Genomic DNA, 22,776 nt, shown 5'->3' with positions numbered 1-22,776 from the left:
ACAATATTTTATTTGAGCATATAACAAGAACATATTTAAATGAATCAACCCCTCCCTAAAATAAAAGCATCACACATATTGATTGAGAGAGTCCAGTCTGGATACTACTAACATAACAACAGAGTAACTACACAGTGTAGTCTATACAGTGTAACGTCAACTTATAGTAAAGTGTTGATGAACAGTTGATCTTACTCCAGGATCAGAGATGATGTCAGAGAAGTGTCTCCAGGTGAAGGCTCCACCCTGCAGTGTGATGTCACCTCCCTGCTCAGAGCTCTGGCCACTTAGGACTAGTAGCTTGTGTCCAGCAGAGTCAGTGACCAGAGAACGGATCTGGACGGGAGGAGGAGAGGGACAAATAGAAGAAAAAATGACATTAGTGGATTATCATCACAGTTGATTGACCTCATCAGTAAGCAGTATCTTTTCAAAAAGGTTTCCATTGAGAAACATCAACCGTACCATATTTTGTTTATAAAGGTGATTTCTGTGAAGGCAAAAGCCCTCAGTTGTCAGGTATGTCTGGGTCACACCTACCTCTGAAGCAGTAGTTTCCTCTGACGGGTTCACCAACACAACTGTCTCAAGGACATCACTCTTGTACTGCAGGGTCCTCTGTCCTGGAGAGGAAACAAACACAACAAAACACAGGGATAAGAATGATTAAACAACTAAAACAACAGTGCAGTCAGTAGTCGCAGTTCCTACAATATTTCTGTGCGTGGAAATACTAAATATTGTAACGATCCTCGCAACATAAGCCATGTTACAATTCCCACCAAGTGGCTTAACCCTAATGATGCAATTGGTAGGGTGTTTGCCTTTCTCGCCAGTGACCTGGGTTCGCTCCCCTGCACCACTGTTCACTATAATGCTGCTTAGAATGCAGCATGTGAAAATAGACTAGACTTATAATTGAGGAATTGTATTATGTGGTGATGTGATAAGCCTTAAGCATTGAGGGTCCATTAAGGAACATGACCAGCAGTTTAACATGTGAGACCTCATGTTTTCCATGATAAGGAGATAGCTAGAAATGTACTGCAGTGATGAGTAACTTAGTCAAATGACAGTACAAAACCATTGGAAAGCAAAACCAGAGAACATGGATCAGAACGATCCTCTGCAACCGTGCTTTAATATTATTGGAAGTGTAGACGCCATAAGTATTGTGGCCCATCATTATTGTTATTATTAGTAGTAGTAGTATTACTATTATTATTATGATAATTATTGTGATTATTATGATTATGATGATGATGATGATGACGATGATTATTATTCTTGCTATAAGATGAGTGTTCCTACAGTGTCTGACAGGGACACTTCCAGGGTGCACTGCAACTCTACAGCGGCATCACAGCAGACTGGGCTGTCTGTGAATTTCGCATATTAGACAAGCCAATTAACAAAAACACCAAAACGCTGGGGCTGTATGAAAACATGGCTGAAACCGATTACTGATAATACAACATCTGAGCTTCTAGCATTAGTCAAACACAATTAGCTGCAGACTAACACTGTGAGCCATACACAGGCTTCCCCTCCCTCCAAGGTCCCCTCACTCGCCATCCTATTTCCTCTCTGTTAATGTCTTGAACCCGTATATACATTCTCTTCCATGCCACGTAAACAACAACAATATTGCAAAAGCCTGATTAGCTGCAGCCTGCAAACCTCATTGGCTGTTGCCATGGGGATGCTAAGCTAGCTAGCTATGTTGCCGCTGGCTGAGTTACACTGACCCACTCTTGGCTATGGGAGACGCATTGCAGCATTTCTGAGGGGGAGGGAGGGAGGGACAGGAGGGAGGGAGGGCCAGACGTGCTGCATGGGAGAATAGACAGCAGAGTAACACAGGAGGAGACAGCAACTGCCAAGGCAGCAGTAGAAGCAGCATCCTTATCCTCCATGCAGGTGCTTCATCAGGGAAACTATTTTTAGCACAAAATGGTTTACTGGCTCATCTCCAACTAGACGAATATGAAAGGGGTTTAATATCATGGGTGTTTTTTTCTTCACTGCAGAGGGGAAGCAAGGGCATTAGGAGGTAAATAGATGGAACACGGAAGGAGAATGACGTCTTGTTATCCAGGGGTTACGTGTAAGGTCAAAAAAATACACCTCACCCACGTAAACAAGATGCACAAGCTACCGCCACGGATGACATTTAACACTAATAGCTTTTTCAGCATCTGTGCCTAGTACCAGCTGATGACTTCCTCAAATTATGAGCTAGTTTGTGCTTACAAATGACCAGAATGTGCTCTGTAGTGTGTACTTAGCAAGTAAGCAGCACATATTGGCCTAGTTTTGGAGATTTATTTGTAGTTTTAGTTTCACGTTCGGCTCCAAAAAAGGCTAACTGCTGTAATTTGCTCAGCTGCCGAGAAAGTAAATAGAGTGGAATGAATTGTGTTGAACCTCAGGAGACTGGGGATCCGTCCAAAATGGTACCCTATTCCCTATATAGTTGACTACTTTTGACCAGGGTCCATAAGGCTCTGGTCAAAAGTAGTAAATAGGGAAAAGGGAGCCATTTGGGACTTATGTTGGGATTGTTAGTGTTAGAATAACAATGCCAGCGGAAAGGCCAATGTGTGTACATTTTCATGCTGGATGAATACACTACAGAAAGAACAACAGTGACAAATCAGACATTTTGACTTTTTCAAATGAAGCGTGGAACTTCTCTAATGTGAATGTCAATGATACTGGAGGAGCCTGGTAATGTTCACTGAGGGCTAATTCTCAAAAACTACCCATCAAACTCTCAATACACTAACACTGGATACAATAACCTACAATTTTTGACTATGAGTGGCAATGTCTTTGGGGATTGAGTTAACTGGTAAATGTTTAAATCACATACACAGTATTACGCACCCACCTTACACAAATACACATGCACCCGCACCTTTTTCTGTTACAAAGGGCTCACGAACTCAAGGTACAGTATATAACGTAAACTCACCCCATTCCGTACAAATGTGCTTAACCGCAACATTCAAACGAGGCTTCAAAGAAAACTAATGGGAATGTAGCGACTGTGTTGACTTCAAAATCGGGGGTGTGAACTAGGTTTCTATTCAAGCGTTGATCGACATGGTAATGGCTCTATAGTATTGGAGAAAAGTTGAAAAAACGGACCCTCCGTTACATCTAGACGTGTCATGGCGTAACGTACAGCACGCATAAAGCAACTATTTCTGTCTTACAACCTCTTTCCACCAGGTGTAGCATTTCTCTCATCCTTTAAAAACAAGAAATGGACAGTGACGGGGGTAAGGGGGGTACCTAGTCATTTTTTGCGTCATCATTGCATGCGATCATCATTCTCAAAGCAGCTGTTTACTTCTAAGATCACTTTAGCACCGCCCTAAAAACCCGTTTCAAATTCGACACAAACCTTCAAATAGGTATGTAATGACATATTATATAAACTCTTTATTGTGTTTTATTTACATTTTAGAGGCGATAAGGTGATAAGTTGGACAGATCGAGTGAAAAAAACAATTTTCCCACACGACATCTCTCCTTCTCACTATCACGCAATAGTTTCGCTTCCCCACCCGCCATTTTTAAAAAGACCCGACGGGGCTCATTGCCTGCTTGAATTATGCAGAAACGGGCAGTGTTTAGGTCATGTAATTGATTCTGTTGGAAAGGGGAGAAATTGTGCTTTACAATGGTATTGACATTACAGTTGATCTGGAAGCAGTACATTTTTGGGTCGCTAGAATAAGGGCAATTGTACGGACGAAGGCGATGTACGAGTTTACGTGAGTTTACATTAGAGGCAAAATGTATTCACTATTTCTAAAAAGCTGCTTCATTCATGTTGTGTCTTCTGTTACAAGGGACATACCAGGGGTCCAAGAGGTTAAGCTGCATGAGGAAACACAATCATGCTTTGAGCCTTTTCCTTACCCACATAGGGTCTATAACATTCCCTGTCTGTTATTCTGCCCAGGGGTCTCATTCAATGAGCAGGGCCCTGTATCTGAGAGGATCAACCTTATCTCTACAATCAAATTGAAAATCACCAGGATAGCTCGGCCACTGTATGACCTCCAGATGTGTCTTCTTCACAGAGAATAATAGAAAGCGCACAATAGCATCACTTCCTGATCTCGGAAAAGCACTCTCACCCACTGACATTGAGAATGAAGACAACACAGAGATAGAAATGTCCAACAATGTAATCCACAGACACAGCAGAGATTTGATTTGATTTGATTAGGATCTCTTTTAGTCCTCATTCGGACTAATCTTCCAAGAGTCCTCGAACATTAAAATAGAATTTATAATACAATCACATTTTCTCATATAACAAACTGTTACAAACAGCAGACATAATACCCTGCCATATTGAACAGATAAATACTCCGTCTGAAAAGATAGATTGGTTCCTTCATCTACCATGGTCCTGCACAACCTTCCAATTTATTATATTTAAATGGTTCTAAAGTATTGTTTGAATGTATATATTGAAATGTTTCTGGTTTGCTAAATTCTTCCATTTCTTTAATGCTCTGAATCTAAATGTTATTTTGCCCACTTCTCTTTTCTCCTGGGATAACACATACAGTAGATGACTGACAATCTATTCCTAGTATTGTCTGTCTCTTACCAACTGAATACTGTTGTGAATGGAGTTTGGTCGTTTTAAATGGGGGAAAGAAACATGTTTTTGTTGTATTATCTTGTTGATTAATGAGCACCTAAGAGCATTGTGCATGACTACAACAGAATAATCATATCTCCACGTTAAAGCAATCCTTGCTGCTTTATTCTGTGCAATCTGCAGCCTCCTAATTTCACTTGCTGATGCATTTTTCCAGAACACAGAACAGTGGTCACCTGACTCCCAATTAATGCTTGGGTTATTTGCTTAAGAATCTTTCCCGGTAAATATTTAGCTATCCTTCTGATCATGCATGCATATTTTTATTTTTATTTTTACATAGATTAGTTATTTGAGACGACCATGATAAGCAGTTGCCATTATCCATAGCATTGAGCCACTGGTCACTCATGTCAGTGGAATGTTTTTGCTGTAATCAAATCAGAGGGATGGTTCAGGTGATATTCCACCCAAACTCTGTATGCCATGGGCTCTCCAACCATGTTACTGAAACTACCCAGTGCTTAATTTGGGAAACCAAGTTAAATCTGTTCGTGAACATCGATAGTAACATGTTTTCACAACAAAACATATTTTGTTAAACTGTTGACAGACCCTCTCTCTGCATGCTTGAGAAAGGAATTGTCACGTTGGGTGAAGGATCGGGAGACAGGCGCAGGAATGCGTAATAGTTTTTTTATTTCACCCAAATTACAGCGTGCCATGTAAAAGCACGGGGACGAAGACCAAACAAACACATATACAGACCCCAAAAAAAGAGCGAGGAGTAGCTCGAATAAATACACAAGCGCACAATGATACCACACGGGACGAGACCCGTAATCATCTGCGCAAAGCAAGCGGCACGAAAGCCAAAACAACAAGGCACAGGTACTCACAGGCAAAACAGACATTGGAACAATAATCGACAGCCCAATGGAAACCAAAGGGCACATTTATACAACTACAATCAGGGAAATTGGGACCAGGTGTGCGTAATGCTTCGTAAGAAGCATTTCAAGGTCCTGGAGTGGCCTAGCCAGTCTCCAGATCTCAACCCCATATAAAATCTTTGGAGGGAGTTGAAAGTCCGTGTTGCCCAGCAACAGCCCCAAAACATCACTGCTCTAGAGGAGATCTGCATGGAGGAATGGGCCAAAATACCAGCAAGTGTGTGAAAACCTTGTGAAGACTTACAGAAAACGTTTGACCTCTGTCATTGCCAACAAAGGGTATATAACAAAGTATTGAGATAAACTTTTGTTATTGACCAAATACATATTTTCCACCATAATTTGCAAATAAATTCATTTAAAATCCTACAATGTGATTTTCTGGATTTTTTTCTCCTCATTTTGTCTGTCATAGTTGAAGTGTACCTATGATGAAAATTACAGGCCTCTCTCATCTTTTTAGGTGGGAGAACTTGCACAATTGGTGGCTGACTAAATACTTTTTTGCCCCACTGTATGTGTGTTTTGAATGAATCATCAACTTAGAAAGCACTATCCATTTCATTTAGTTAGGCTCTGAAACAGCGTCCATAACGACCATGTTTTCCTCTCAGTTTCAACCCGTTACTGAACTTCTTTCTTCAAATTGATCAATCACAGCGAGGTAAGTTTTATAAGTAAAATACGGTTGTGATGATAAGTGTTTGATGTGATTCTGAATTGCATTTGCATTGATGTCAGAGTGGTTAGAGGTGGATAGAGGGACAATAGCGCCCTGGGTACCAGGCCATTAGCACCTGATGGAGGGACAATAGAGCCCTGGGTACCAGGCCATTAGGAACTGATGGAGAGACAATAGAGCCCTGGGTACCAGGCCATTAGGACCTGATGGAGGGACAATAGAGCCCCGAGTACCCGGCCATTAGGACCTGATGGAGGGACAATAGAGCCCTGAGGACCAGGCCATTAGGACCTATTGGAGGGACAATAGAGCCCTGAGTACCAGACAATAGAGCCCTGAGTACCAGGCCATTAGGATCTGATGGAGGGACAATAGAGCCCCGAGTACCCGGCCATTAGGACCTATTGGATGGACAATAGAGCCCTGAGTACCATGCCATTAGCGACCTGACGGTCATTAGCAAGTTGGGTGCTACCAATGCAACAGTCACATGGAATTTTTCTGCGGTCATGACTCATGACTGCCGGTGTGTCGGTAATACGGCCACTGCAACAGCCCCAGTTCTATATCCTTTAAAATGCCGGTTTCCATTTTCTCTTGGCTTGGCTGCAGGGGAGGCAGAGAAGCCTGACAATGGCGCTGTTGGCTGTAACGAATTCAGCTGCTGTAACAAACATGGGAGTGTAATAGGCGAGACGACCACTGTCTCCCTCTTCATTCCTTTGTGTTAGAAGTGCATCTGACTGAGATTCAACAGGTACTGAGGTTGAGCTGACTGTCTGAATATTAATGTCACGCTTTTCAAACATTAACATTCAACTTCCTCCTCCAGCTGGATCTACTTGATATGCTGATTGCCAAAACATCTGAGAGACAAAAAAATATGCTTACTGAGGAGAACACTTATATAATGCAAAAAAACAAGGACCTGCTTAACATCATAATAACATCATACTGATGTTAACCTTTTACACTCCTGGGAATTGACCTATATGGATAGGTTTGGTTTGATTTGATTTGATTTGATTTGATTTAGGGATAAATTGACATTTTTCTTACAGAAGAAAAATGAAAAGCAAATGCATAACCATGGTAGCAATTGAAAGGGAACAGTTTGGAGATTATGGGGAAATGATTAGACCAAAGGTGAGTACACAACAGTTCACCTGACACGAGACTGAATCCAAACATTACACTGTTGATTTTATGGGCATTTGACCTTTTCTGTACTTTTCGCAGAATTTTGTTGATAACGAAATCAGAAAATACTAAATTCAGAGAAACAGATGGTAATTTTGGTGCACATAGAAATTAGTCATGTCATGAGTGCATTCAGGTGCTGCAATTTTTCTCTCACAATAAACAAACATTGGTTCGTTGTGTTCAGAACAACCCAGGGTATGACGCCATGTCATCTTGTAACTGAACATCAAACATAGTGATTATAAACGTTGACACTGTATATGACATTTGGTTTTTTATTAGGAAATGTGAAGTGCACTTTTGAACTGTATGACATCAAAGCGGTATTTATTATAATCCTCAACGTCTCATCTTTCAAAATACATCGAGTCCTCTTCATTTACAGCATTTACCCTCACACAGACAATAAAAAGGTGCCCAATTAGCGGGAGGCGCGGTGCTCAAGTTCAGAACAGCAGTCAGTCAAAACACATACAGAGCTGTGAAGCGCAGAGCCTGAGCTCTGTACAGCCACTACGTTCCAAATCTGCCATTTTGAACCCGCATACGGGTGTGAAGGGCTACTGAAAGATGTCGTGCTCTGATTAGTCCAAAAGACTCATTAACATTTCCAACCCAATAATTATCAAGTCCAAGGACAATCTCCAGCTAAGCCTCTTCCTCTTCATGGAAAATGGGCCTGTGAGCCTACACCAGACCTGGGTTCAGATTCTATTTCAAATCATTTCAGATACGTTATCTATGCTTCTTTCACCTTGTCTGGCTTAATGGACCAATAGAATAGTCCCAGAACTGCTATACCTGCCCATCTGGCACCTTAGGCAGGCTAGAGCAAAAGATATCAAATAGAATTCGAACCCAGGTCTCGCCCCCACATCAGCCTGCAGAGACAGCCACATTATTTGAAAGTGTATCCTTCCTTCCTCCCTTCTTTGACATAACCACTGACTAGAAAGGACTGGACAGGTGAAATCTGTGGTGAAGCCCTTGTGTTCACCTGTAAAACCATGTTTAATACATGATTACTTCAATGAAGGGAGGAAGGGAGCATACAGACTCACACAGCCCATCAAACACATTCTTCAGGCTCTGATATTCGGTCTGATATTAATAAAGGGGTAGGATGAAGTAACCCTTATACAGATGTAGGATCTTCATTTCAGCTAGTTTGCCACTGCAGGGAAATAATCCTGCAGCAACAGGACATTTGAATTATTATGTGGATTATAAATAATGCACATTTTTGTAAGGATTGATACGTTTTTCTTTGGGCTATATCAAGTCTGAAATTTCAAAGTGGAAATAACAAACTTTAGAACTTTAAATTAAAATACACTACAAGTTTGCAAGGAAACTTCTCAACAACAAAAGAGTGATCAAATTAAGATCCTACATCTGTATGCTGATCTGTGGTCAGCTTTCAATTGTCCCATCTAATGGTTAAGGTTGGGATTGTGGAAGAGTAAGTTGATCATAGATCTGTCCATGTGGGTAACTGTCACCCAGAACATTATAGTAAAGCAAGGAGTACAACTGTTAGATGGAGTACAACAGTATTTGTTCTACAGGTGAATACTTTCATGCTTTTATTACTCAGTTGGAACTCTTGACTATGTTTAGCAGATGCTTTCATCTTTCCGTAGCTTGATAACTCACTCTGGAAGAGAGCATCTGTTAAATAAATGATATGTAAATATGGGGTGGGTAGTAGTGGGTCCATTCTATAGGCCGAAGCCTCTTATGGCTCTGGGAAAACATGTCTGTGTCCAAATTGCACCATATCCCCTGTACAGTGCACTACTTTTAACATGGGCCATAGAGCTCTGGTCACAAGTAGTGCACTATGTATGGAATAGGGTGCCATTTGGGACGTACTGAGGGTCTAATTAGAATGGTGTCAGGCTCAGAGCGGATCCTATTGTCCAGCTAACACCCTACTCTAACAATGTATAGTAAACACACTCCGAGGGTGTGTGTGTGTGTGTGTGTGTGTGTGTGTGTGTGGTGTGTGTGTGTGGTGCAGAGTAAAACATTTCTCCAAAACATTTCATAACAACAACCAAGAATGTGAACTATTGGCGTCAACACGCCCACTAAAATACTTACATGAGAACAATGTTTTGATTAACTGTATATGCATAATTCCATTCCTCCGCTCACTGTGTTGTGACATCATGACACATGATATGGGCAGTGTAACAATAATATATAGCTTAGGTCTTATACGACCTAAAATACAGGTAACTGCCAGAATAAAGGAAACACCAACATAGTGTCTTAATAGGGCGTTGGGCCACAACGAGCCAACAGAACAGCTTCAGTGTGCCTTGGCATAGATTCTACAAGTGTCTGGAACTCTATTGGAAGGATATGAACCTATTCTTCCACAAGAAATTCCTTCATTTTGGTGTTTTGTTGATGGTGATGTAAAACGCTGTCTCAGGCACTGATCTAGATTCTCCCATATGTGTTCATGTGGGTTGAAATCTGGTGACTGAGATACACACACCCTTTAAACCCTCTATGCTTCTTTGAGACCCCTCTTTTAAAGTCACTTAGATGTCTTTTCTAGCCATGGTAGCCAAAATAACGATCAACTGGGCATTTTCTTACATGACACATGGGATGTTTAAATTGCTTAATTAACTCAGGAACCACACCTGTATCGAAGCACCTGCTTTCAATATACTTTGCATCCCTCATTTACTCAAGTGTTTACTTTATTTTGGAAGTTACCATATCTACCATAGCCTACTTATGCCACTGCCAGTATTCCTTTTGGATGTTTTTGGGTTGTTAATCTCTCGTGGACAGACACATGTAGCATATTTTAGCGTCTTTCAACAGATTGTGCGATGCGACAACTAACGAGAAACATTTTTCCGCTGGATTTTCGTCACTGATCATTTGGACAAATCACAATTTTGAATTTCAGAAGGGAAGGGAACATTTGGTCCATAGACTTTTCAGAAACTTGCAGAGAGAGGGGGGTGGTGCTAAGGCCCTGCTTCTGCTGCTTGTTCTAGTATATTTTGTAATATGTCACCTCCCCAGAACTAAATTGTATAGCTGGCGCAAGATTTTAGTTCTGGGTTGGCCAGATTAGTGGGTTGGAGATTCAATCTTTTTTTCTGATTGAAAGACACAGCCATACTGCTGTATATCCAGAGATGTAAAGCTCAGTGCCAAGCTCTTCCTAATCCATCCCCAAAGAGAAATAGCTGGCTTTCTAGTAGGTAAACATTTAATCCCTCAAAACTGCATTATCTGCACAGCTAAAGTCCATTAAAAATGATTATCATCATTTGTGGGATCCAGATAAATTGCTTTTCGAGGGCAGCTTAAAGTTTCTGCATTAGTTTATTTCTCAATCATAACATGAGTACTTTTGTTGTAAATAACAAAATGCCCCTCATTAGATATTGCTCCTCTCACTTTCAGAACCATGGACAGGACAGCGGAATTTGCAACATTCTTTACGTCGCATCACAAGGGAAGTTATGGCTGATTAAAGTTAATATTGTTACGTTCAACCCTATCACTTTCATAGTCACTTTTTATCGTCATTTTCTTCATTTAACCTCTTGAGATGGAAATGTTTTTATGAAGTTGAACATGTGCTCTTTATGACAGAATGTCATAAATGACAAAATTAGACAAAATTTTATGACAAAATTAGGTGAAATAAAGAGTTATTTTACAAAATTACTCTGCCCAAAAGGTACTCTATTCCTGAAATGAGCCAAATAGTGAGCAGATATTTATGTTATTTTCAGGAACTGGAGGGTGTGTAATGGATCTCACCCTCCTCTTCTGAGGAGGAGTAGCGAGAAGGATCGGAGGACCAATGCACAGCGTGGTAAGTGTCCATAATGTTTAATCAAAATGAACACTGAAATACAAAACAACAAACGTGAATAAACAACACAAACGAACCAGTCCCGTGTGGCACAAATACTGACAATAAAACACCCACAACTCAAAAGTGAAACCAGGCTACCTAAGTATGATTCTCAATCAGGGACAACGATTGACAGCTGCCTCTGAGAACCATACTAGGCCGAACACAGAAATCCCAAATTATAGAAAAACTAACATAGACAACCCACCCAACTCACGCCCTGACCATACTAAAACAAAGATATAACAACAGAACTAAGGTCAGAACGTGACAGGTGTGAGCACAGGATGACTGTACTAGGCCATGTGTAAGGCTTTTCTGATGTGACAGTGTGTTGTTTGCCAGAGTTGTTTGATGACTAAACATAATAGAATATAGCCAAGGAAGCAGTTTAGGCTATTTTGCTGAGTCAAAGTGTGAAGGAGACATACCATTATGTGAAAGACACTGGGCTCTATTACTAAATAATTCATGCACAGATTGTGTCATTTTCTACTGTGACAAAAGCTGAAATAATATTTAGCAATTAAGTATTGTATACAAATGCTTAAAAACACAGACATATATCCTTGTTGGTGATAGAGGTTTATATTTGAGCTGTCTTCTATTGGTTGAGTAGCAATGCAATCATTCTGAAAGAACTCTACACAGTCAGACTTCCATAACATTCCTTTCATAAAAGCTGCAAATGATCAATCTCATTCTAGCTAATTATTGCCCTAATTCATCCAGTAAATTACAGGCCAGGCAGGAAGCCATTTTGTGTCTTCACTGCCATGCTGATGGACATAAAAAGGATGTGTTACCAAAACAACGTTTTGCTGGCTCCATCTCATGCCCTTCTCTTTTTAAAAGAGCAATAAAATCCAGCCAAAGCCTTGGACTCACCACTTGATAAACACAAGTGAGATGTCTAAGAGTGAGTGGGTGATGGGAAGGCGGGTGGGGAAGTCAGCAACGGCCCTCCACAAGGCATCAAGGGATAAGTGAGAGAGAGAGAGAGAGAGAGAGAGAGAGAGAGAGAGAGAGAAAGAGAGAGAAAGAGAGAGAGAGAGAGAGAGAGCTATCTCAGCCTCTGACTGATGGCTGATGGCTGATGGGTGAGCTTCAGGCTGCATCTCAAATTACACTCTATTCTCTTTATAGTGCACCTCTATTGAACAGGGGGCATAGGGCTCTGGTCTAAAGTAGTGCACTATATAGGGAATAGGGTGCCTTTTGGAATGCACAACAATAACAAGATGCCTGGCTAGCTGGCAGAGATGCATTTTTCTGCCCACTCATCGCTGAGTCGAGTCCAGCAACTCTTGATGTGCTCTTATGCCACCTGAGCGATGTCAACTGTGAGCATTTGGCCTGGCAGCAAAGGCAAGAGGATTTGTGTGTGCATTTGTACACTGAGTATACAAAACATTAAGAACACCTGCTCTTTCTATGACATAGACTGACCAGGTGAATCCAGGTGAAAGCTATGATCCCTTATTGATGTCACTTGTTAAATCCACTCCAACCAGTGTAGATGAAGGGGAGGAGACAGGTTAAAGAAGTATTTTTAAGCCTTGAGACAATTGAGACATGGATTGTCTATAGTGTGCATTCAGAGGGTGAATGGGCAAGACAAAAGGTGCCAGGCGCAGCATTTTGTGTCAAGAACTGCAACGCTGCTGGGTTTTTCATGCTCAACAATTTCCCGTGTGCATCAAGAATGGTCCACCACCCAAAGGACATCCAGCCAAATTGACACAACTGTGGGAAGCATTGGAGTCAACATGGGCCTGCATCCCTGTGGAATGCTTTGGACACCTTGTAGAGTCCATGCTGTTCTGAGGGCAAAAGGGGCATGCAATTCAATTAGGAAGGTGTTCCTAATATTTGGTATGCTCAGTGTATATACATTTGTGTGTATGTCTACATTTGTGAGTTTGTGTGTGTGTGTGTGTGTGTGTGTGTGTGTGTGTGTGTGTGTGTGTGTGTGTGTGTGTGTGTGTGTGTGTGTGTGTGTGTGTGTGTGTGTGTGTGTGTGTGTGTGACAATATGACAATATTTGCTGAATGAATACAATACTCAGAAAACCAGGCATAGGTCAAAACATTGCCATTGCTCACTAAATCAAAAAAGAAAATGTCACTTTTTGGCAGCATACCTAGCAAACCAAAAACATTCCCTGGACATTAGGTCAAATTCCCATTAACGTTCCCTATATCAGTGTGTGGGTATGCCTTTCAAATACTTAATATTCCAGTCACATATTATATCATAACACTAGCAGCATTGATGAACGGCATGCCCTTGATATGACCTGAGGGGTCCTGAGGGGTCCATCACTGCCCATAGGGGGTTGATGGGAGAGGAATGGGGGTAAAGAATGAGGGGGTGGATCCATACAGTCATTGGGTTTACCCCCTACTAAGTGTCACACTACCAGAGGTGTGGCTACCTCTTAGTGGCAGTATGGAGCAGGATAATTCAGAGTACCTGATAATTCTCTCCTGTTCTCTGCTTAATCAATTAGACCCCTGCTCCATCACCCTGTCATATAACTAGCTGGCTCAGGAGAACCTATAGGGGACACACAGCTCGGGGAGACTACTATCAGGGAAATCACATACTAGGACGCAAAGCAATGACGGACTGCAAGTGTAAACAAAGGAGTGTACTCCCCCCAGCACTCACACACTTGAGTCAACTAATTGGTCAGCGAAGGCAAGTTAACCCCCAACAACAACTGTTCCCTGGGCACCGATGACATGGACGTTGATTAAGGCAGCTCCCCAGAATGGCTGGGTTAAATGCGGAAGACACATTTCGGTTGAATGCATTCAGTTGTACAACTACTCTCCTTTTCCACAAATGATCCGGTCACTGTAAAAACCATTCGAATAGCAGCAACAACAAAAACATGCACATTTTCTCCTCTTCTCTGCTCGTGACTGCATGTGCTGCTGCGTCAGGGAGGGGGGCATCGCCTAGGCAGCCGAAGACTTGTTTTCTACAACAATTTGCTTGTTTCAGCAAGGAGCAACGTTGTAGAGTTCCTGTTACAGCAGAAACGGACTCATCCTCATGAATGCCCGGCCGTCATGATGGTTATTTTATTTTAATGACGATCTTCATCCATAACCGTCTGTTACAGGATTATAAATGAATTGTTCCAGCCATAATTGTTATATTCTTAAAGCTGCAATATGTGACTTTTTGGGTGACCCACCAAATTCACATAGAAATGTGAGTTATAGATCTGCATTCTTATTGTCTAAGAAGTGGCATATCTGTTCTATGTGTACAATTTCTATTGTACCTGTTCTTAAGTTTTGTTTTTGCATCTTTTTCGGATTTGTACACCAGTTTCAAACAGCTGGAAGTATAATATCTTGGGTTGTTGAAAATATATTTCACAGCGGCTTAGAAGGTACAATGATTGAATATACTTGTTATTAGAATTTTAGCAAACAGGAAATGGTGGACGATTTCTGCATAGTGCATCTTTAAATGGAATAAACACAGACCTAGTGTCGATAATCCTGATTAGATTCATATCTGTAAGAGATCAATAACTCAAACACCGTCAACTTAATCACCGCTCAACGCAAAACTAAGCGAGGCAATTGCAACCAACAGGCAGAGTTTAACCAAAGCTGTGTGTTATCGCTGATTTTTAAAAAACCCTACTAACAGGGGATTACATGCACCTGCATGCTAAAATCGTCTTGATTTCAACCAAAAACCCACAAAAATTAAGTAGCAGATGAGCTGATCTCCTGTTGTTGCCATGCTACTTGATTAGACTACAATTTAATTTGATTAGAAAATAGATTATATAACTCAATCACGATTGGCTTGATCTAGTTCCACATTTTATATGCGGACAGTTCAGGGATATTTTATTTTCCCTTTTTGAATGACCATGCTTTATTAGACAAGTTGTAATTAATGGATTACATAAATTAAAAATTAAAAAGTAATATGAGTTTTCCATTGATATAACCTGTATGATATATTGATATAACCTGTATGATATATTGATATAACCTGTATGATGATATTGATATAACCTGTATGATGATATTGATATAACCTGTATGATATTTATATAACCTGTATGATGATATTGATATAACCTGTATGATATATTGATATAACCTGTATGATGATATTGATATAACCTGTATGATATATTGATATAACCTGTATGATGATATTGATATAACCTGTATGATGATATTGATATAACCTGTATGATATATTGATATAACCTGTATGATGATATTGATATAACCTGTATGATGATATTGATATAACCTGTATGATATATTGATATAACCTGTATGATGATATTGATATAACCTGTATGATGATATTGATATAACCTGTATGATGATATTAACACAGTATAAATGCTGTCTTAAATAAGAAATTACTTTTTTTTAGTTGTACAACTAAATCACCTTTGAGTCTGCTCAATCACCAGGTTTTTTTGTTTGTTGATCATTTAAAAGATAATTCCCTGTAGAGGGTGAAAATGTAAAGCTCAGCTTTTAGGGAGCAGGAAATTTTGGAAGCAATTAATTGAGATCAGCTGTGCTGGCGATTACAATATTGTTTACAATGATTTTTCTTGTCAGAGTGCACTTACCAGACATTTATATCATGAAAGACACTTAGTGGGATAGCTCAGAGAGAATACAACTGTTGATAGGCTGCAAAGTTTCTGAATATGAGACATATAAAACCAGTTAGCACATCTTGCCCCTCCTTAAAGATCTTGGTTTTGGAACTGAAAGTATGTCTGTCTGGCAAATGGCACCCTATTCCCTATGTAGTACACTTCTTTTGATGATGCACTAGGGAAAATGGTGCCATTTGGGATGTAGACTATGAAACACCGACCCAGTGTCACAGGTGTGGCATACTCAAGAGTTAATAGCTTTCATATAGGCCACCAAATGGGACACACATACAGATGTTGGATCTTAATTTCACCAGTATTGTAGCAGCAAAATAAAACTTCTACAACGGGATTTTAAATGTTTAGTCCATGACATTGTTTGATCAGTGGTTAGGCTATTAGCTGGCCAAAATTAGGCTACATGAAAAGTGCAATACTATGTGTAAGTGCAGGTTTTCGGTGAATTTATGTAAATCATGAAGTTCATCTGCAGGAAAATTCTCAGTGAAAAAAGAGTGATCAAATTGAGATCCTACACCTATGGAGGTCACTATGTTCTCTGTCATGGTATCTGCTTATTGGACACTGAGATAGGCCTGAGATGACGGTTCTATTAAGGAGAGAAATAACCCATAGCTGATATGAACCATGTATGTTCAAAAAAGGTAATTCCACTAAAAGCAAGAAAACGTTTAATGAGTAAATGTCTGCAATAAACTAGGCCTGCTCATTGTATTTAATATGACTACATGGACTCTGCGATGTATGATCCTCAGGTGTGTCTCTGCCTTTAGGAAATAGACATTTTACACTATTGGTTTCTTCTGGTTTCAGAAGCCTATTCAGAATTGATGTGCAGTCTAAATTCCAATAATAACAATGATATGATTCTTAGTATATACTAAAGTATTATCCAGGCTCTATAACTACAGTACCAGACCTAGAATGAAACCATTTCAGCCATGCACATCCTTGTTTTCACTGTGATTGTTGCATTTGAGTGTCATTCAAAGCGCCCTGTCCAACTCAAAGACATTTCTATTAATGTAGCCTTGTCGTGTAGTGTAGACCTACAAATATGCTGCTGTGTTGACGTAACATTCTTTCTGTGGAATGAAAGGAATGGCAGCATGTCAAGAAGCATCTACACTGCATTTTGATGCACAGTGGGTTACTTCGGTTTGTGATTCATAGACCATTCGGTTTTTATTTTGGTTATGAAACCAAAATAAATATAAAAAATGAAACTCCGCTGCTGCCTGGGCCTACTGGTCGGCAGATACGCTGTTTATAGACGGTTGGATAAATCGCATCGACATTTGGGTCACCCAATTCTTCTCGTCCGAATTACCCGCAAGACAGCGCCATATCTTGACACTTCGTTAATCATGCTTTCACAACATCTTCGACATATTGTAGTGCTCGTGTCTAAAAAGGGTGGTGAATATGCCTATTTTTGTGCTTTTCAAAATCGGTATATTTCACATAGCCTAAACTACATCGCCATCGTTTTATCCCTTTTAAAATCGACCTGTTATGTGAAATAGGCTATCATTCACATTTCCACACAGAGCTGCTTCATCCTAGTCTGTGTTTTTCATACAGGCCTTTAGCTCTTAAAACCGGGTGTAAAATTAACAAACTGGCAAATACCCAAATGTGTTAATCCTTCCTTACCTATGCAATCGGATTCGGGATTCCTCCACGGTCTCTATACGCAGGGCCAGAGTACCGATTGCTTTTTCAAATTTAGACTACTACAATAACCTACAAAATATAATGATGTTGTATTTCATTTTGACGGTACAAATAGAGAACACAAGGCATCTTCACTGACACGCAATCCAAATCAATACAGAATATACTAGCCTACCATTACTGTCCAGTAGGCTAATTCCTTCTTCTTCTTTTTAGGAAGGAACCATGCAGTCCCGCGAGGTATAGAACATCGGAAATATGACATGACACAAATAGGCTATGGAGGTAAAATACATATTCCACTGACACCTACCTTCTGTGATGCTGGGGAGAGCGCGCGGCACGAAGGGCAGCGAACGGGGAGTGAGAAATCTCGTAGTGTCATTTGAGTGTGCGTGGGGCTGTGGGCGAGTGAGTGAGTGGGAGGGGCACCAATGTGAGAGAATATTGAACTTGTAGATAGAAGGCTGTACGGTATGGTAAAACATTGACACAACCGAGCCGGTGTTCGGCCGATGGTCAGGGACAAGCTCAGTGCCCCAGCAGACATTTAACCCCTTTCACTGGCAGAGAGAGGAGTGTGGCCATTGACTAGCTAGTATTTTCAGAAATACATTCTTATCTGTCTTGTATCTAGGGCTCGATCAGAGCATGTAATTACATGTATATTATTATATATCTCTAAGCCCCAGTGTGCCCGGGCCTAAATCTTGGTTAACCCAGAACTAAAACCTAGAGTCATTTAGTCAGAATCTGGCCATCAGAGATGAGCTCAGACCCTGGCACATTTTTAGTACACACTTCTGTTAAGGTGTCCCTCCTTTCCATATACTAAACCTCATGTTCTTGTTTTGTCTTGGACATGACAGTCTGGAACTCATTAGTGGTACTGGCTTTCATTTTATAACACACTGAAACAAACACAGGTCTTAGATCTAAAGGGGAGGCAATCAAATATTCAATTATAGGTTAGTGAACCGCCATCGAGAACCATTCATAATCTGCCGTAAGGGTGCTTTTCAAAGATGACAATTCCAAGTAGCAAAAATACTGAGAAACAGAGACACCCATTTCAGATCCAGTCAAAGGTTCTGATCTGCTGTATTCATATCTGTGTTTTAGTTTCCCTCCATCAGTGTGCTACTGTACTGAAGACCGTATCTGCTCAGATGTGCTGTTGGCAGCCAATTCCCTTTCTGATGGGGATTTAGCATTAGTCCACAGGCTCAGTAATCAGTGTTGTGTGTGTGTGTCTGTATGTGTCTGTCTGTGGGTAAGTGAGTGCATGCAAGTGAGCAAATGTGTCAAATGTGTGTGCATATTGGTGTGTGTGTGTGTCAGTCTTGGATCAATACAGCCAATGAAATGTTGGGCTGGATGGAGAGGAGAGAGGGGTGTGAGACAGACAAACCCCTCACAAACCAGCTCTCCAAATCCCTGTCAGATTAACAATCTTTGGATGCGTCCCAAATCGCACCCTAATTCCCTAGCTATGTAGTGCACTACTTTTGACCAGTGACTATTTTGACCAAGTCTAAAGTAGTGCACTATATAAGGAATAGGGTGTGATTTGGGACACAACCATTCTCATTACCCCTAAATGGCTGGTATGCATCAGCTGCTGGAGTGGGTACACACAACTACTGAAGGACCTGAAAACAAGATTGGTCATCAAGCCTCAAAATATCTACCCTGAGCCCTGACCCCGTTTATATCCAAACATCCAATCTACCCTGAGCCCTGACCCTGTTTATATCCAAACATCAATCTAACCTGAGCACTGAGCCTGTTTATATCCAAACATCCAATCTGCCCTGAGCCCTGACCCTGTTTATATCCAAACATCCAATCTGCCCTGAGCCTGTTTATATCCAAACATCCAATCTGCCCTGAGCCCTGAGCCCTGTTTATATCCAAACATCAATCTAACCTGAGCCTGAGCCTGTTTATATCCAAACATCCAATCTGCCCTGAGCCCTGACCCTGTTTATATCCAAACATCCAATCTGCCCTGAGCACTGAGCTGTTTATATCCAAACATCCAATCTGCCCTGAGCCCTGACCCTGATATCAAACATCCAATCCCAAACATCTGCCCTGAGCCCTGACCCTGTTTATATCCAAACATCCAATCTGCCCTGACCCTGTTTATATCCAAACATCCAATCTGCCCTGATCCTGTTTATATCCAAACATCCAATCTGCCCTGACCCTGTTTATATCCAAACATCCAATCTGCCTGTTGATGAATGCTCCCAGTCCCAGGTGGCTCTGGTCATCATTTAATTTCCCATCCCAGCAACATGGTGGCTTGATTACCATCTTATTGGTTATTGCAGCGACCCTACCCACACCACTCTGTTGAACTGGATGGGTGGGTCTAGGTGGGGGGAGGAGAAAAGCCTGCACTGCGATTGGCTCATATATAATCATCTAAATGATACACATATTGTATCCTGCCACTGTGTTGGATAAAATACAAATAAGTAATACATAATATTCAATAAAAACATAATGATCACCTCAATAACCTAATAGTCTGGACTCCTTTTCCTGGAGTGTTTGTAGAGCTATAGTCATCATAACATTGTTAGAGATGTAAGACTCTATAGGACCTCTTTTAATAAATACAGTGGAAATGGTCTGTCGTGGGTAGAGTGATGCTGAAGGGAGGGGATGGGCTGGACTAGTGGAGATGGCCTGTTGTGGGTAGAGTGATGCTGAAGGGAGGGGATGGGCTGGACTAGTGGAAATGGCCTGTTGTGGGTAGAGTGATGCTGAAGGGAGGGGATGGGCTGGACTAGTGGAAATGGCCTGTTGTGGGTAGAGTGATGCTGAAGGGAGGGGATGGGCTGGACTAGTGGAAATGGCCTGTTGTGGGTAGAGTGATGCTGAAGGGAGGGGATGGGCTGGACTAGTGGAAATGGCCTGTTGTGGGTAGAGTGATGCTGAAGGGAGGGGATGGGCTGGACTAGTGGAAATGGCCTGTTGTGGGTAGAGTGATGCTGAAGGGAGGGGATGGGCTGGACTAGTGGAAATGGCCTGTTGTGGGTAGTGTGATGCTGAAGGGAGGGGATGGGCTGGACTAGTGGAAATGGCCTGTTGTGGGTAGTGTGATGCTGAAGGGAGGGGATGGGCTGGACTAGTGGAAATGGCCTGTTGTGGGTAGAGTGATGCTGAAGGGAGGGGATGGGCTGGACTAGTGGAAATGGCCTGTTGTGGGTGGATGCTGAAGGGAGGGGATGGGCTGGACTAGTGGAAATGGCCTGTCGTGGGTAGAGTGATGCTGAAGGGAGGGGATGGGCTGGACTAGTGGAAACGGCCTGTCGTGGGTAGAGTGATGCTGAAGGAAGGGGATGGGCTGGACTAGTGTGAAGGGACTTTCAGCTGTGACTCAAGCAGCAGCTGCTGGGTGGGACAGCCCAGACTGAAATAGATTCACAGTGCCACAACATCCACACTTACACTTGGCATAGAGGGGGAGAGAGAGAGAGAGAGTATGGGAAAGGGAGAGAAAGCGATGTATGGGAAAGAGAGAGAGAGAGAGAGAGAGAGAGAACAGATACGCATAGGCAGGAGATAGATAACGCTAGAGAGAGAGGGTTTGTGTATGTGTTCACGTGTGAGTGTGTGTAAGAAAGAGAGAGAGATAATACAATTCCTTGGACCAATTTGAAGTGCCTCTGTCTCACAGTAGGAAAGGCAGTTTTGACATTGTACACTGTCTCTGTTTTGACTGGATTATAACATGACTATTCTCTGATGTAAAAATAGTCTTCAACAATGGGTTCTGGGAAATAAAAGCAATCCTACAGAGGGACAATATTAAATTATATTACTACTTGGGAATTACAATGAATATCTCTCTATTGGTTCTTCCTGTATTTTATCAGCAGATCACCCCAGCATCGATGCAAAGAATAGTGAGGTATTACTATTACTGTAGCCTGTAACTTCATGTTAATTACAGTTAAAGTATTTTATATACATTGTATATTGTGAGCAGTAGGACCGAATCTTTTGCTATAACCCCATCTCTCTCCCGTTTGAAATTCATGCAGCGTACTAACAACACCCAGGGCTGGCTATAGGCTACAATACCGTACAACTGCATCACCTCAAATGAGTTATGGGCTAGTTCTAACCTCAGACAACTGTTAGAGCACAGATCAACCTGCCTGCCACACCCTTTCCTCCAGACAGACATGCTGCTTCTCTCCTTTATGAATTATCTCAGCTATTCCACCCTTCTTCCTCCTCCCTCCCCTCCTTACCGTCCCTCAATCCCTCCAACATACACACTTCTGCATGCCCACACAGACAGGACAGACAGACACACACACACACACACACACACACACACACACACACACACACACACACACACACACACACACACACACACACACACACGGCAGCTGGCCAAGGTCAGTGGGCTGTCCACAGCGTGTATGTGTTTCTGAGAGGCTGAAGCATTAACACCCTCTCTATAAACAGTAGAGTCAAATCAGAATAGTTTTCAACTGTTGTTTTGTAATTGGATCCTATCAACTGTGATTCCATGGGGGAATTACTGTCATTTGTCTCTTCCAAGTATACAGGTCAGAGAGTTAAGGGGCAGGGTGGTGTGATATTCTTTATTTTACAATCCCAAGATAAATATATTTAAAGATATGTGCGTTATCCAGAGCCATATACTATAAATACAACTCTGGTGATAACCATTAGTTAACCATTAGTTATTGATTAGTTAACATTAGTTAATCATTAGTTAACCACGGATTAACTATTAGTTCATCATTAGTTAACCATTAGTTAACCATTCATTAATTATGAGTTGACCGTTAGTTAGCCATTAGTTAACTATTAGTTAATCATTCGTTAACCATTAGTTACTTCCGGCGCCGACAGAGATGGCCGCCTCGCTTCACGTTCCTAGGAAACTATGCAGTGTTTTGTTTTTTTACGTGTTATTTCTTACATTAGTACCCCAGGTCATCTTAGGTTTCATTACATACAGTCGAGAAGAACTACTGAATATAA

The 22,776-nt window shown here is 41.4% G+C and overlaps 1 protein-coding gene across 1 annotated transcript in view; it reads right to left on the bottom strand.

The window, feature by feature from the left end:
• Positions 1–18,153, bottom strand: part of LOC112263872 (microtubule-associated protein 1A) — a 32,518-nt gene extending 14,365 nt beyond the window's left edge. Inside the window, exons 1-3 of the mRNA XM_042314715.1 lie at positions 18,047–18,153; positions 541–623; positions 196–336 (exon numbers count right to left, since the gene is read on the bottom strand). The gene's annotated coding sequence lies outside the window, so the exon portion shown is untranslated. The remainder of the gene's footprint in view (positions 1–195; positions 337–540; positions 624–18,046) is intronic.
• Between the last annotated feature and the right edge of the window lie 4,623 nt (positions 18,154–22,776).

This window comes from Oncorhynchus tshawytscha, unplaced genomic scaffold (assembly GCF_018296145.1).
Source record: "Oncorhynchus tshawytscha isolate Ot180627B unplaced genomic scaffold, Otsh_v2.0 Un_contig_3664_pilon_pilon, whole genome shotgun sequence".
In the NCBI taxonomy this organism is placed as follows: Eukaryota; Metazoa; Chordata; class Actinopteri; order Salmoniformes; family Salmonidae; genus Oncorhynchus; species Oncorhynchus tshawytscha.
The sequence above is the reverse complement of the archived record's forward strand: the minus strand, read 5'-3'. Positions and strand labels throughout refer to the sequence as shown.